At 42.4% G+C, this 17,229-nt stretch overlaps 1 pseudogene across 1 annotated transcript in view; it reads left to right on the forward strand.

Annotated features, from left to right (window-relative positions):
• The first annotated feature begins 959 nt into the window (after positions 1-959).
• LOC310779720 (two pore channel protein 2-like) overlaps positions 960-17,229 on the forward strand; it is a 38,856-nt pseudogene continuing 22,586 nt past the window's right edge. Inside the window, exons 1-12 of the transcript in view lie at positions 960-1,087; positions 2,337-2,504; positions 3,706-3,831; positions 4,503-4,571; positions 6,970-7,025; positions 7,708-7,784; positions 9,341-9,518; positions 10,987-11,103; positions 11,259-11,365; positions 15,341-15,413; positions 16,292-16,391; positions 16,515-16,580. The product of the transcript in view is annotated as a two pore channel protein 2-like (transcript). The remainder of the gene's footprint in view (positions 1,088-2,336; positions 2,505-3,705; positions 3,832-4,502; positions 4,572-6,969; positions 7,026-7,707; positions 7,785-9,340; positions 9,519-10,986; positions 11,104-11,258; positions 11,366-15,340; positions 15,414-16,291; positions 16,392-16,514; positions 16,581-17,229) is intronic.

Raw genomic sequence — 17,229 nt, forward strand, 5'->3', positions numbered from 1 at the left:
GTCATGTACTTTATGCTATTGTTTAATACTGTATTCAATTATTATATTGAACAAACTACAATGTTATAATTGTCCTGTCCTTATACTCAGGGCTGTAGTGGGGCGTACACACCGTTTACGTACCTTTTTAAATACAGCATAGCGGTTACTCGCCATTTTATGATGGAAAATGCACATATTTTAAACGTAGATGTCCTTGGTCCTAGCAGGATTTTTCTTTAGGCTAGAGTGAAGCTATTCTTAGCATATTAAACTAGAACACCTAGCGCATTTATTGGTAGCAACCATGTCATGTTAGCTTCAAGCTTGTCAGGAAGGAGGCTAAATAACGCTCCAAAGTCGGGCTAAATTTTGGCGAGGGAAAAACTGGCATGGCCATTTTCAAAGGGGTCCCTTGACCTCTCACCTCAAGATATTTGAATGAGAATGGTTATTGGTACCATTCCTGGAGAACGTGGTTCCTCTCTGTTAGAGGTTGTGATGATAATAATAAAATTATATTTACATTATTTATAGGGATATGATTCGGTTTCAGTTTTCTCGTCTCATCTACTGTATCTAGTCTCGTGGGTGACTGAAGTTTATAGTTTTATCCACCTTTTTTATAAGGGCATGACATAGCCTTTTCCCCCACTACAGCCCTGCTCACTGTGTGTTTGGTCCTGCAGGTGAGCGAGGGTCTTCTGCCGGGTCTGCCCTTTGGTTTCCCCGACAATGAGACAGAGCTGCCACAAGAAGCGCAGACAATCACAATCATCTCCTGGCAACCAATCCCTCACAGCTCCGAATATGTGGTGTCCTGTAACCCAATCACACACCTGGAGGAGAGGGACTTCCAGGTACACACGCATACACGCACGCACACGCGCATGCACACACACACACACACACACGTAATCGCACGTGGACACACACATTCTAATCACTTTCTCTACCCTTTCCATATAGATTCGTCTTCCTGGCACGTCCACCAGTGCCACATTGATTGGACTGACATCTGGAGCGTCCTATAATGTGATAGTAGAGGCCATGAGGGGCGGGGCTAAAGAGAAGGTTCTGGAGGAAGTTATCACCGCTGGCAATGCTGGTAAAGAAGTAGTCCACACTGACAAAGACCAAGCGCACGCTGAGATGATTTCTCTTCTATTTCACCGTGTTAGACATGGAAGCAAAGCACGCTGAACAGTGCTTCATTCTCATTTTGATTAGATTAGTTCTATCTGTGGCTGTAATGTCCTCCATTTTGTTTATTATACAGGCCAATTCGTAAAGCTTGAGTTTGATATGCATTTATCTATAGTAAATGCTTTAGCTACAGCAAAGTTAGTTGCTTGTCTAATGTTACTATAAATAATAATAATAATAATACATGGCATTTACAGTATATTGCGCTAATTATAATGCTGATTGCGTAGTGTTACATTTATAGCCATTGCATTGATAGTTGTATAGAGCTGAACAGTCACGTGACATTCTTTGCCCTGGAAGTGAATTCCTCCATTCATTTTCTCCATTAGCCATTCAGAAAAATCCTTATAGAACGAGTTTGGGAGAGGGGAGAGACGACAATTTTATTTTTTCCGCCTTTGCCATTTTTGGTTATTGCTCCAACTGAAATGTTTTATGGTCACTCAAGATACAGTAAGTCACGGGTTGGCTTGGTTCCAGCCTTAAAACTCATCATATAAGGATTTTCTTTTTCAAATATCTATGGAGAAAATTAATGGGGGAACTTACTTCCGGGGCTGGAAACGTCACGGACAGTCACGTGACTGTTGAGCTCTATTGAATTTACTGTGATTATTTGGGGCAAATAAAACTAATTCCCGACTATGTTCTCTCTCCCTCGGTGGCAGGAAGAACAAGTCAGGCCACGGTAAAGCACATGGAATGGATACATTTGTAAACAGAGTTTTTTTCTTCCTTCCACCCTCTTACGGCCCGGCCACATCTACGCGTCATTTGACGCGGGCTGACGCTACTGCCCATCCACTTTGTATTGGAACATGCTGCTCGACGCCTCGCAAAGCATGCTGGGAGACCAAGCGACGCGTAGCAGGTTTGTGAAGCGACAGTGGGCAACAGAGGGGGCGGGGTGGAATTTGACAAAGTACAAAGCTAGCCAATTGAGCTCGTCCTAGGACCTATCCTACCCTTCCTGTCCTCTTCCACTTCCTCTCTAACACCAATTTTCAAAGAAGCAAAGTAAATCTAGCAGCAGCTAGCTTGGGAGCTAGCTGCTGCTTCCGGATTTCCACGCCCACCAAGCGTCAAGCGTCCATAGAGCCAAGCGTCAGCCCGGGTCAAATGACGCGTAGATGTGGCTGCACCGTTAGTCCCAGGTGACCTCCCCATGTCTGGCAACCGCGACGTGTGCTACGACACGTTCACACACACCTACCACGAGGTGGGCTCCGAGTGGGAGCGCATGTCTGACACGGGCTTCAAGCTGTGGTGCCGCTGCCTGGGCCTGGGCAGCGGCCATTTTAGGTGTGATTCATCCAGTGAGTGGCAGCTTTACTAACCCCATCCCAGCATGCTTTGCAGACACACCATAGAAGTCCAATGATTCTATGTGATTTACTTGAGGAATTTATATAAAGTGGAGGAATGAATATGTCTCAGATTTTGTATAATTTCATTGATTGGGCTGAAAGTGAGGAATGGAAGCACGTGCATTAGCATGGTGGACCCCCCGATCTGGCAATAGTATATGGACAAAGCATCTGAACATCTACATCCTGGTGCTGATAGGTCTTATATGGATCAGGAGAACCAAAATTGTATCTAATTAAAAAGCTTTTTTGATTGATACTTATTGCATTTTATAAATTCCTTCACTATAGTGCAAAACTGCATAGAACATGGACTGTAATATTCTATGCTGAGCAACACAGTAATATAATCTGAGCATGGGCAGCCTTGGCAGGCAATAATTAAATTGTTAATTTACAGTAAATTGCTCTCTATTTTTGTATCGGATATACTATAATGTGCAATGATATAGTTCTATACATTATTTTATATATATTATTCATAATATCGGTATGGTGATTTCCATACCCTGTATCATATAGGCTACTGTATGGAAACTCAATATATTCTGCCTGTGGTCTGCCCATGTTAGCCTCTCTGCCATGTTTGTAAGCAGCAGTGAAAACATTGCAGTAAGAGGGGATAGCTGCTAGCTAAGCTAAGCTAACTGGCCAGCCTCGGTCTGTTTTTTGTATTGTCCATATCGATAACCTGACGATACCAAAAACTGAGACGAGCAATTGAATATGAAAGTCATATATTCAAGGTAATCGCATGGACTGGGTATGTGTGCGTGTACGTGCGCGATGGGTTCTATTCCACTGGGAACTAATGTACTCTCTCCTCCACATCAGGAGTGATTTTGCGAATGTAGGTTCATTGTGGAGGATGTGATGTTAAAATATGTGGATAGAAATGTGTGTTGCAGAATGGGAATGTTCATTACAGTACCTTGTGTCACATTCTGTGTGTGACTATGATGTGAGTCTTTCTCCTCAGTGGGAACGGGAAACGTTTGAAACAGAATTTAGGTTTGGGGGACGCTCTCATTAAATAATATCTTCTCCCCTTACATCATTATCTACTCCTCTTTCACCCTTCTCTCCCCACACTCCCTTGATCCTCTCTCTCTCTCTCTCTGTCTCTTTTTCTTCTTCCTCCCTCCTTCAGAGTGGTGCCATGACAATGGCAACAACTACCGTATCGGCGAGAAATGGGATCGCCACGCGGAGAACGGTCACATGATGAGCTGCACCTGCCTGGGTAATGGCAAGGGAGAATTCAAATGCGAGCCACGTAAGTCAAGACTGGTACACGTACGCGCGCACACACACACACACACACACAAGTCAAGTCTATTTTAAGCCCTACTTCACAACAAGCATGTCTCGGAGGGCTTTACAGAGAATATGACTAGCTAGGTCTAGCTAAGCACTATTAATAAACAATCTTATGTTAGAGAGAGAAGGGAGAGAACAGGACAAATAGGGTATACTGGGGCTGGGCGATACAATTGAAATCAATATCACGATAATCATAAGGATCTTTCTCGATATCAATATACTGTATATCACAATATGGTTCATGTAAGCACGTTAAATAATCAACTTATTATCATATATTATTATTGCCTAGCAATTATCACACACACACACACATTTCAATTCATTTTCAATGACAGCTGTCCATTGTTGTCAGGCAGCGCTGATGACGCGCCCGTCTCCGGCAGATTTCCATCCGTTTTGATGGACACAAAGTTCAGAAACAAATAGATACACACGCTGGTGGTTCACACTCATCCTGTATCACAAGTGTTACTGTTAACGTGTCTTTCGTTCGTTATGGTTCCTTAATGATCTCAAATTGGTTTGTGTACTCCAGCATTATTCATCTTGATGCAATATTGTGTCTTTGATGCATGTCCTCCAGATGAGTCCACGTGTTACGACGACGGCAAAATGTACCAGGTGGGAAATCAGTGGCAGAAGGAATACCTGGGAGCCATCTGTACCTGCACCTGCTATGGAGGACAACAGGTGTGTGTGTGTGTGTGTGTGTGTGTGTGTGTGTGTGTGTGTGTGTGTGTGTGCGCGCGCGAGTGTGTGTGTGTGTGTGTCAGATTGGACCAGTGTCTTACGTATCTTCCGAGGACATAGTAGAGAATGTGCTGACATTAGGAGTTAGGCAACAGGTTATCTGGTAAGTCAGAGCTTCCATAGACCTCTCTGAGACACTCTGACAACGCGACCTCTGGCATAGTTATGGCACAAGGGATACAGTGAGGTGACATTCATCATGAAACCGTACATTCCCTGAGCTGACCCCAGGTCAGCTCTTAATACATAATGTTGAATTTTCTTTCTCTCTGTGTGTGTGTGTGTGTGTGTGTCAGAGGTGTAGTGCTATCTAGAGAAGTGGGGGAACGCACCTATATGGGGAACACCTGCACACGCACAGGTCCCAACAAAGCGCCCCCCCCCCCGCACGCACACACGCTAACGTTCACGCAGCCTATTCATTAATTAATCGTTCGGGGGGCAATCGCTTATATCAACGAATTAAATGAGCAAACTCACGGATTCCTCAAGTGCTGCAAACCACTGTCACTGACACACGACTAACTTGTGTCCTCTATAAACACTGCAGAAGCCCGTGACATTTGCAGCTCTGAAACTAAAATATGTATATGGGCACAGCAGAGCAGACTCAGTTATCAACACAAACAGCTAAACAATCTCTCAACCAGCGATCACACAAGTTGCACAACTGGCATCTGGCGATGCAAATTGCAATGGGGTGATTAACGCTAACTTTTGATTCAACCGCGTTGAAAAGAAACACGCTTTTAACATTGTTTCTTCATGCTTGTAAACGTACCTTTTTAGCAGCTGGTCCGAAAAATTAAAGGATGTTTGGCTGCCTTTTTCATCTTTACTTGTTATAGTGAGGTACTGGTGGAAAAAAAAATATTTTGATGCTGAAAAAGCCAGTATGTTTCAGTATAGCTTTTATTAAACTGAGGTTTCCCCCGCGCTGTAGCTAGTTAAGGTGGAATGTTTCCTTTTCCTTCAAGCCACGAGTTGATGCTGTGTGAATAATTCAGCCCACCTTAAATATAGTTAAGGTGGAATGTTTCCTTCTCTCTTCAATCCGCGAGTTGATGCTGTGTGAATAATTCAGCCCACCTTAAATATAGTTAAGGTGGAATGTTTCCTTCTCTCTTCAAGCTGCGAGTTGATGCTGTGTGAATAATTCAGGCCACCTTAAATATAGTTAAGGTGGAATGTTTCCTTCTCTCTTCAAGCCGTGAGTTGATGCTGTGTGAATCATTCAGCCCACCTTAAATATAGTTAAGGTGGAATGTTTCCTTCTCTCTTCAAGCTGCGAGTTGATGCTGTGTGAATAATTCAGGCCACCTTAAATATAGGACGAATGACAACGTTGTCAAGTTTCACTCGTTTTATTGGCTCGACATGCACACACACTGACACACACAAAACACCCCTTGGAGAAGTATGGGAACGCCGTTCCCACGCGTTACATTGGGACTACACCACTGTCCTCCTCGCTGTAGGCTCCTAAGCTCCTTCTTCTAAAGTGCTTTGGGCTACACTGTTGTATGAACTGTGCTATACATTTGATTTTAAGCCTTCTATAGGGATTGGTTAATCAGCAGACATTGTATATGTGTGCTTAGAGAGACTTGAAAAGACAAGGGTTCAAATCCCCATGTTGACAACACTCCCTTACTGAAGTGCCCTTGAGCAACACACTGAATCCCAGCCAGCTCCAGACTCTGACTCTCTGAGCTCTCTGTGGAGGGAGGGGAGAGTAATATTTTTATATTATATATAAAAATTATTATAGAGCTTATTTAACTACCAATATCAATGAAGTATCACATTATATTGGTTTTATGCTTAAAACAACAAGCCATTCAGTGGCCACTTGTGTTATAGTACATTATAATATTCCCACAATATAGGGACTTGTATTTTGTCCATGGTACTTAATAATGAGCTTATGGTAGCCTTATAGTATGGTATTTCTTATGTATATTTGCTTTACTCCATTATGCTCGATGATATTTTGAAGCTTTCAAGTTTCCTGTGATGTTAGCATAGTATTCTATTCATTTTGATTATATGAGTATAGTTCTTTATTCATAAGAGTAGCTTTGCTTTCCCTTGGAGTTGAGTGGACTTCAACCCTTCCAGATGTTTATTTATTTATTTTGTAGCTGTAGTTTAGACCCCGGCTTGTCTTTAAGCTCTCCTAAATAGCCCCAAGAAACTTGATCTTCTCAGGTCCTGATCCAACCAGTTCTAGGGACAAACATCTCCGCGCTGCAGCAGCTCTGGCCTGGACTGTTTGTCTGACAGTATTTGTTGGTGATGTTGGAGATGGTCATGCTTCTCAAACTGTTTCTCACAGATGACGAGTCCCTCTACATCCAGCAAGCGGTCATATTCATTGAAGATGCCATACAGGTAAAGGCATGACCAGACGCACACATGCAGTGTTGGGCAAGTTACTTTCAAAATGTAAGATACTACATATTACTAGTTACTTTCATTTGAAAGTAATATGTTATACTTTACAATATTACTGTCTGTGTAGACTTATTTATTACTCTACTTTTGCATTACTTTCACCAAAATAACAGCAGTAGCAGAATGACATCCCCGCCTCGGAAACATGCTGAAAAATAATTTCAACCATCTTGAAGTCGGTGTAAACTGTACAAAATTCTAAATGTTATTGTTTTCCTTTGTTATTGTCATCTAAGTGGTTATTTGCATAAAAACCACACAATTTGATGAGGAAATTATTATATCTTTATTTAAATATGTGCTTTGATATATATATATAAAAAAAAAAGTAACTCAATTTGTAACTTGTGTTACTTGACAAAGTAACTGGTATAAATTACTGCAATCCTATTGGTAATAAGTTATATTACTGAGTTACTGCTAAAAGTAATATATTACATGTAATATGTTACTTTTGTAATGAGTTACCCCCAACACTGCACACATGACATAATATAATGTTTTGACTGGGGTTAGGCACGTCAATGGGTCAAATATATACGGTGCCGATCATAACAATCATAATCATAATATCTAAACAGACTTGTACTCTGTGCTGTTTTTTGTTGAACTTGTACAGTATCGGTCGATCAACCACCGGGTCGATGCCAGATCGCTGCGTCTGTATCGGTGGTACTACTCAAAGATATTCCAGTGGTAAGTTGCAGTCATTCTACTCATTTCTCTCTGTTAGCCTCTAGCTTCTCTGTGCCGTGGTTCACAATTTCTAACAACTGCTCAGGCGGCCAGGGGGCAGGGGTGGTGTTGTTTATTAAATTGTACTGGGTTTAAAAGTGAAATAAGTCTGATTTTTCCTGCCCCATATCACAAAATGACCATAATATATGTTTTACTACACCAGCTGCTGAGTACAGTAAACTCCCCACCCATTGGAATTCCAAGACTGCAACACGTTCACGCCCCTTCCCTGGGGGTTGTCGAAATGCATTCTGGGAAATGTAGGATATCACTAACTGAAGTAGTTATGAGCAGTGTTGGGCAAGTTACTTTCAAAATGTAATATACTACATATTACTAGTTACTTTCATTTGAAAGTAATAAGTTACTTTACAATATTACTTTCTGTGTAGAGTAACTCATTACCTATTACACTACTTTTGCATTACTTTCACCAAAATAACAGCAGCAGCAGAATGACATCGCCGCCCCGGAACCATCCTGAAAAATAATTTCAACCACCTTGAAATCAATGTAAACAGTCCAAAATTCTAAATGTTATTATTTTCCTTTCTTATTGTCATCTATAGTGGTTATTTGCATAAAAACACACAGTTTGATTAGGAAATGATTGTGTCTTTTTTAAATATGTGCTTTGATTTAATCAAATGTAACTCAATTTGTAACTTGAGTTACTTGACAAAGTAACTGGTATAATATTACTGAAATCCTATAAGTAATAAGTTATATTACTGAGTTACTGCTAAAAGTAATATATTACATGTAATATGTTACTTTTGTAATGAGTTACACCCAACACTGGTTATGAGGCAGGTTGAGGGTAAGTGGTCACAGTTACTGCTAGAATGCACATGAACATCAAAGTATAATACAGTAGATATAACATTACAGACTGTTAATGCAGTATAACAGTGTACGAAGATTTGTCTTTTAAATCCCCTGTAATCTTTACCATAATCCTTTTTGAAGTCACTTATGCTTGAGTTCTATCTGAATAACGCTGTGTGTGTGTGTGTGTGTGTGTGTGTGTGTGTGTGTGTGTGTGTGTGTGTGTGTGTGCGTGCGTGCGTGCGTGCACATTGAAAGTACCGCAGCTGTGTCTTTAGTATATACTGTAAATCACAAATGATTTATGATAGTTATTTGCTGATTGTAGGATATTTAATCATGTCCTTAATGGAACACATCCTGCAGTTGAGAACGAATCTCGCATTCCTCATGCCTCAATTTACAATACTACTCCCAATTACTAACATAATTGACCATTCATGAAGTTGTGAAGTCTTAAAAAGAAGGAGAAGGTTAAACTAACTTTGAAGAATGATATCAACCCCATTAAAACTTTTTCATTTGCATTAAAGACCGTATTTACACATAACCAGCAGTTAATGTGTGCAAGTCAAATCTAAACCTGCTCTTTGACTAGTTTCCGCATCAAGTTGAGTGTCACTCAGAAAGAATACGGTATGTTCCGATGTCCATCCCATCGCTGTCTCCCCGCCCACTGTCCCCAGGGGCCTGGGTCTGACCATAGCGGTGGTGTTGGCGCTGGCGTTCGTGGAGCGGCCGTCGTCCATGTCGTTGTCCTCGGACCTGCGGCTGGTGGCGCCGCGCTGGCAGCCTCCCTGTGGCCTCACGGAGAGCATCGAGATAGTCTGCCTCCTCATCTTCTCCCTCGACCTCGCTGTCAAGGTTAGTCTGCCTCCTCATCTTCTCCCTCGACCTCGCTGCCAAGGTGGGCCTCCAGATCCAATTCCCTTTCACCTGCCAGACCTTTGCTTCAGTCAGTCTAAATTTGCTCTTGTGGAGAGCAAGGATCGATTGGCAGAACTTTATAGAGAGGCAAAGTGACCGCCTACTTCCTGCTTCAGCACTGTACCAGAGATTTTCATCCGCCATTTATTTCCCCATAGACATTTTGAAAAAATGCTTATAAAAATAGTTTTACTTCGTCAAGCCAAATGGTTCAGCTATATTTAGAGTTGGGAGAGACCATAGAACGTTTCACTCTGACCAAAACTTAAAAAAACTACATCGAAAGAATATTTTCTTTAAATCGGCAATTCTTTTACGTTTTGGTCCGAGTGAAATGTTATGTGGTCTCTCCTGTTTCTAAATAGATCTGAACCGTTTGGTTTGAACAAGTAAAACATTTTTTATAAGCATTTTACGAAATGTCTATGGGAAAATAAATGGCGGAGGAAAATCCCTGGTACAGTGCTGAAGCAGGAAGTAGGCGGTCACTTTGCCTCTCTATGTGAACGCTATTTTTTTTTAAACACACATTCAGGACAAGTGTTCCGTCTGAGCTGATAGTTTGGTGACTTACATTTAATAATGTATCACTTTGACCAACACTTTCAGTCAACGCTCAATAGCAGTTTTCTAAATGTTGGTATCAAATGATATTATGCCACGGTCACATGATTTCAGAAGACATATAAAACCAGCATGACATCTTCTTGTTGCTTCAACTTGGAAGCGTTCCACCTGTTTAGCTGGGTGTCTGGTTAACTGGTTTAACTGGTTACGTTAGCGATCGTACGGTCAACTGTTGTTAAAAAATTTACTTTTGAATGAACCATGAACAAACTATAGTAGATATTGCCCCCTCCTCTTAAGTAGAGTTGATTGTAGATTTGAATATACTTAGATTTGTATTACCTCGAAGTTCAAACTGATAACTTTGATGGATTGCCTGCCATGTTTCCTGCCTGTCTTGATGGAAGTGAAAGTTTCCGGAGCCTACAAACACTTTCTGTGTATTCCTATTTACAGTACTAAAACAGTGGTATTTACAGTGCTAAAACAGTGGTATTTACAGTACTAAAACAGTGGTATTTACAGTACTAAAACAGTGCAAGTAGGACATTGCTGGGCTTAATGCATTATCAGTTGCTGTTCACCTCTGCCTAAGAAATAGTGGCCCCTTCCTCGCCAACTCTGAGCAAAGTACACTGATACTTCATCCATGCCCGACCACTGGCCACCATTATCAAACTGTACTGGGCAGCACTCAAGGGTGAAGGTATAGCTTCCTCCTCAGACCAACCTATCAGATGAATTAAGACTATGCAACTTGGCACAGGTCATTATTGTGTAGTCCTAATTGTTTCTCTATTTTGAACTAGAACCTCACCGCATCTGTGTTTGTCCTCAGAGCTATCTGATTGGCTGGGAGGAGTTCAGGAAGAACAAGTGGCTGATCGGCTACACTGTCATCATCTCGGCCTCCGTCATGGACTGGGTGTTATCCGTCAGCATGGTGTGTGACGAGGTGAGGCTGTGTGTGATGCGGGACACCGTGAACATAAAGCATGAGAGAGGATGAAATACATCAAATAAGTTAAGAGCAATTATAAAATATGGAGTCCATTCCTAAAGTTGATCCTAAAATGTATGAAACTGTGACCTCTCAATTGTACCGATCAGAAAGTGAGAGTGCGGAGACTCATCCGGCCATTCTTCCTCCTGCAAAACTCCTCCCTGATGAAGAAGACGCTGAAGTGCATCAAGAGGACACTGCCTGAGATCGCCAGGTATCTGACACGCACACACACGCACGCACGCACACACACACACACACACACACACACACACACACACACGCACGCACACACACGCACACACACACACGCACGCACACACGCACACACACACGCACGCACGCACGCACACACACACACACACACACGCACACACACGCACACGCACGCACACACACACACACACACACACACACACATGCTTTTACTGTCTCATATCACAAAATAACCTGCTGCTGCTCAGATGTCTGGCTTCCAAAACTCATTTTCTAGAGTCTGTACTTTTGAAAAGATTAAAAAAAAAAAGTTCATATTAATTCAAATGGAGTTGATAATACTAGGTTGATAACATTTTCAGTGCAGTTTTTTAATGCAAAATCTGGAGCATTTCCTCCTTCAGTTCACGGCACCAAGACGCCTGAAAATGCGTCTCTGTGTAATGTGTTAGGAGTGACAACATACAACGACACCAGCGCCTAAGGCAGGCTTTACTGGTATCAGGAAACAGCTGACAGCCAGCATTTCCCCATACCTGGAAAGCCTTGCATAACAATGAAGTCTGGACAGATGCTCATACAGTATGTGTTCTTAATTTGTGTGAACACCACAGAAGAAGAGCAACACAGCACAGACTAGTCCATTATGCGCACAGACTAGTCCATTATGCGCACAGACTAGTCCATTATGCCTACATGTAGCTAAAGTTACAGGTTTGTTTTGAATCCCTCCCCTCCACTGGCAAAATCTCTAACCTGGCAGAATGACAGGTCACTAAAACTCTGTCCAATGATCGAGTTACTTCTGAGTCATGTGACTTTTGTTTTGCAGACCTGATTGGCTTATAATTTGACAGAACAGTGTGTGAACCTAAAGGAACTAAATACAAAAAATGCAGACCGCCGAACTTCTTACTACAGTCGGTTTAAATCACATTTTACCACTCGTCAAGTGAAAAACCAAGCATCTACTTGAGTTGAGAGCATTCTCACTTCCCCATAGCCTGACCCAACGAGACACATAATGATATACTATGGCTTCAATGCATAGCCTGACCCAACAAGACACATAATGATGTACTCTGGCTTCAATGCATAGCCTGACCCAACAAGACACATAATGATATACTCTGGCTTCAATGCATAGCCTGACCCAACAAGACACATAATGATATACTATGGCTTCAATGCATAGCCTGACCCAACAAGACACATAATGATATACTCTGGCTTCAATGCATAGCCTGACCCAACAAGACACATAATGATATACTATGGCTTCAATGCATAGCCTGACCCAACAAGACACATAATGATGTACTCTGGCTTCACTGCATAGCCTGACCCAACAAGACACATAATGATATACTATGGCTTCACTGCATAGCCTGACCCAACAAGACACATAATGATGTACTCTGGCTTCACTGCATAGCCTGACCCAACAAGACACATAATGATATACTATGGCTTCACTGCATAGCCTGACCCAACAAGACACATAATGAGATACTCTGGCTTCACTGCATAGCCTGACCCAACAAGACACATAATGATGTACTCTGGCTTCACTGCATAGCCTGACCCAACAAGACACATAATGAGATACTCTGGCTTCACTGCATAGCCTGACCCAACAAGACACATAATGAGATACTCTGGCTTCACTGCATAGCCTGACCCAACAAGACACATAATGATATACTATGGCTTCAATGCATAGCCTGACCCAACAAGACACATAATGATGTACTCTGGCTTCACTGCATAGCCTGACCCAACAAGACACATAATGATATACTATGGCTTCACTGCATAGCCTGACCCAACAAGACACATAATGATGTACTCTGGCTTCACTGCATAGCCTGACCCAACAAGACACATAATGATATACTATGGCTTCACTGCATAGCCTGACCCAACAAGACACATAATGAGATACTCTGGCTTCACTGCATAGCCTGACCCAACAAGACACATAATGATGTACTCTGGCTTCACTGCATAGCCTGACCCAACAAGACACATAATGAGATACTCTGGCTTCACTGCATAGCCTGACCCAACAAGACACATAATGAGATACTCTGGCTTCACTGCATAGCCTGACCCAACAAGACACATAATGATGTACTCTGGCTTCACTGCATAGCCTGACCCAACAAGACACATAATGATATACTATGGCTTCACTGCATAGCCTGACCCAACAAGACACATAATGAGATACTCTGGCTTCACTGCATAGCCTGACCCAACAAGACACATAATGATGTACTCTGGCTTCACTGCATAGCCTGACCCAACAAGACACATAATGAGATACTCTGGCTTCACTGCATAGCCTGACCCAACAAGACACATAATGAGATACTCTGGCTTCACTGCATAGCCTGACCCAACAAGACACATAATGATATACTATGGCTTCAATGCATAGCCTGACCCAACAAGACACATAATGATGTACTCTGGCTTCACTGCATAGCCTGACCCAACAAGACACATAATGATATACTATGGCTTCACTGCATAGCCTGACCCAACAAGACACATAATGATGTACTCTGGCTTCACTGCATAGCCTGACCCAACAAGACACATAATGATATACTATGGCTTCACTGCATAGCCTGACCCAACAAGACACATAATGAGATACTCTGGCTTCACTGCATAGCCTGACCCAACAAGACACATAATGATGTACTCTGGCTTCACTGCATAGCCTGACCCAACAAGACACATAATGAGATACTCTGGCTTCACTGCATAGCCTGACCCAACAAGACACATAATGAGATACTCTGGCTTCACTGCATAGCCTGACCCAACAAGACACATAATGATGTACTCTGGCTTCACTGCATAGCCTGACCCAACAAGACACATAATGATATACTATGGCTTCACTGCATAGCCTGACCCAACAAGACACATAATGAGATACTCTGGCTTCACTGCATAGCCTGACCCAACAAGACACATAATGAGATACTCTGGCTTCACTGCATAGCCTGACCCAACAAGACACATAATGATGTACTCTGGCTTCACTGCATAGCCTGACCCAACAAGACACATAATGAGATACTCTGGCTTCACTGCATAGCCTGACCCAACAAGACACATAATGATGTACTCTGGCTTCACTGCATAGCCTGACCCAACAAGACACATAATGATATACTATGGCTTCACTGCATAGCCTGACCCAACAAGACACATAATGAGATACTCTGGCTTCACTGCATAGCCTGACCCAACAAGACACATAATGATGTACTCTGGCTTCACTGCATAGCCTGACCCAACAAGACACATAATGAGATACTCTGGCTTCACTGCATAGCCTGACCCAACAAGACACATAATGAGATACTCTGGCTTCACTGCATAGCCTGACCCAACAAGACACATAATGAGATACTCTGGCTTCACTGCATAGCCTGACCCAACAAGACACATAATGAGATACTCTGGCTTCACTGCATAGCCTGACCCAACAAGACACATAATGATGTACTCTGGCTTCACTGCATAGCCTGACCCAACAAGACACATAATGATGTACTCTGGCTTCACTGCATAGCCTGACCCAACAAGACACATAATGATGTACTCTGGCTTCACTGCATAGCCTGACCCAACAAGACACATAATGATGTACTCTGGCTTCACTGCATAGCCTGACCCAACAAGACACATAATGATATACTATGGCTTCACTGCATAGCCTGACCTGTTGTTCGTTCTACCCTGAATCAACCTCAACCTTTTCTGTGTGTGCATGCGTGTACGTGTTTGTGCGTGCGTGTGTGTGTGTGTGTTTGTGCGTGCATGCGTGTGTGTTTGTGCGTGTGTGTTTGTGCGTGCGTGTGTGTTTGTGCGTGCTTGTGTGTTTGTGTGTGTGTGTGTGTGTGTGTGCGTGCATGCGTGTGTGTGCATGCGTGTGTGTGTGTATCTGCAGCGTGATCTTGCTGCTGGCGGTGCACCTCTGCCTCTTCACCATGATCGGCATGCTGCTGTTTGTTAAGACGGAGGTGAGCTCACCTGACCTGACCACGCCCACACCACCACGCTAGTCAAATGTATAGTATATGATGTATGATCTATGTAACTTAGGTTGTGTGTCGATATATCATGTAGCATTGTGACTGTGATGACGCTTATGTGAAGCCCTTTGAGAAATGCTTGTGATAAGGGGGCCATAAACTAATTCAATAATTCCTTTTCAACGTCTCAAATGATTATCTCCATCTCCGTCCGTCTTCTTCTCGTCCTCTCTAGGGGTGGGACAAAATATCGATACCCACGTTATCGCGATATTTCCACCCGCGATACGTTATCGATACACTGGCGCCAAGTATCGATATGTTTATTAATTTTTTTTTTTTTTTTTTTTTTTTTTTTTTTTTTTTTTTTTAATAAACAGGCTAAAATATTATGCTGTGTGTGGTAGTTGAAACATAGTTTCAAGTTGACTTTATTTATGTTTGTAGTTTAAACAAAAACATAACTACTGTAGGCTACATGAATGGAAATGTTTGATCATTAATATCTACTTTTAGAAATTATATAGGTAGGTAGGTAGGTTATAGCCTATAGGTTTTCTTGTTTTAATAGTAATAATAAAAAGACTTAATGTGTAACTTTTCCTCCGTGGTATCGAAAATGGTATGAGTGAGTGAGTGAACTCAGAGAGTTCATGTCAATTCTGCTAATAAATGCATAATACATGATTTTTTGCCTTCAGAGGTATTTTTTTCACTTGTTACACAGGTATCGTGATGTATCGTCTTCCAATATATCGCAGTATCGCAGTATCGCAGTATCGTGATATATCGTTATCGAGGGCCAAGTATCGTGACGATATCGTATCGTGAGCTACTCAGCGATTCCCACCCCTAGTGGCCTCCAGGATCCGAAGAAGAACGGGGAGTGGGAGCTGTACTTCAAAGACCTGCCTCGCTCCCTCACCTCTCTGCTGGTGCTGCTCACCACGGCCAACAACCCAGACGGTACCGCTGCTCCAGCGCTCAGATGATCCAAACACCTAGCGCTTAAATTGGAACTGTTTGATATTCTGTGCTGCTTCAGAACTGAACCACGGTCTTAAAGCCATCTGTTTTGTCCTGTTACAGTGATGATCCCTGCCTACTCCTTAAACAGGGCCTACTCCATCTTCTTCATCACCTTCAGTGTGATTGGTAAGCATTGATCATTATTGTGTACATCGTCACCGTCATCATCACAAGGAAGACGACCGCATTGGTCGATTTTCAATCAGAATCAGAATCCGCTTTATTGGCCAAGTATGTAGACATACAAGGAATTTGACTCCGGGATTCACCTTATGTTCAGACCTTACAGTGGGCCAAATTCTTCCGGGTCCTGTTAACACTTCCGGCGGTCACGGCGCAAAATAAGAGAGTTGTTTTTGGAGCGGACAGTGCAGGGGGTAAAATAAAGAACGTAGCCTACTACTTTGAGCTTGGTACACAGCAAGCAAGCGAGTATCCACTGTTAGCCAGGTCAGATAACGTTATCGTCGACAATGACGAGCACTTTCTTGTAAAACATACCTGGACTCCAACAAAGAAAGCTTCAGATAGTTTTCTCTCCTCCGAGCGCTCGAGCCACTTACGTCCATAAGACCCGCAGACGTTAACGTAATTCCCTGGAATGCGAGACTTAATGAGCCAGTTACATGGCGTTGCATTCTTAGACATTGCCGTTTGCTTTTATTTGGTATGTTACATACAATTGGCTAAATTATTAGTTAATTCAGAGTTACTGCTGATATTGGAGCAGCCAGCCATTTTATTTTATTTTATTTTTAGCCGGAAGTTTTGACGC

The sequence above is a fragment of the Poromitra crassiceps genome (assembly GCF_964638095.1).
Source record: "Poromitra crassiceps genome assembly, chromosome: 7".
Lineage (NCBI taxonomy): Eukaryota > Metazoa > Chordata > Actinopteri > Beryciformes > Melamphaidae > Poromitra > Poromitra crassiceps.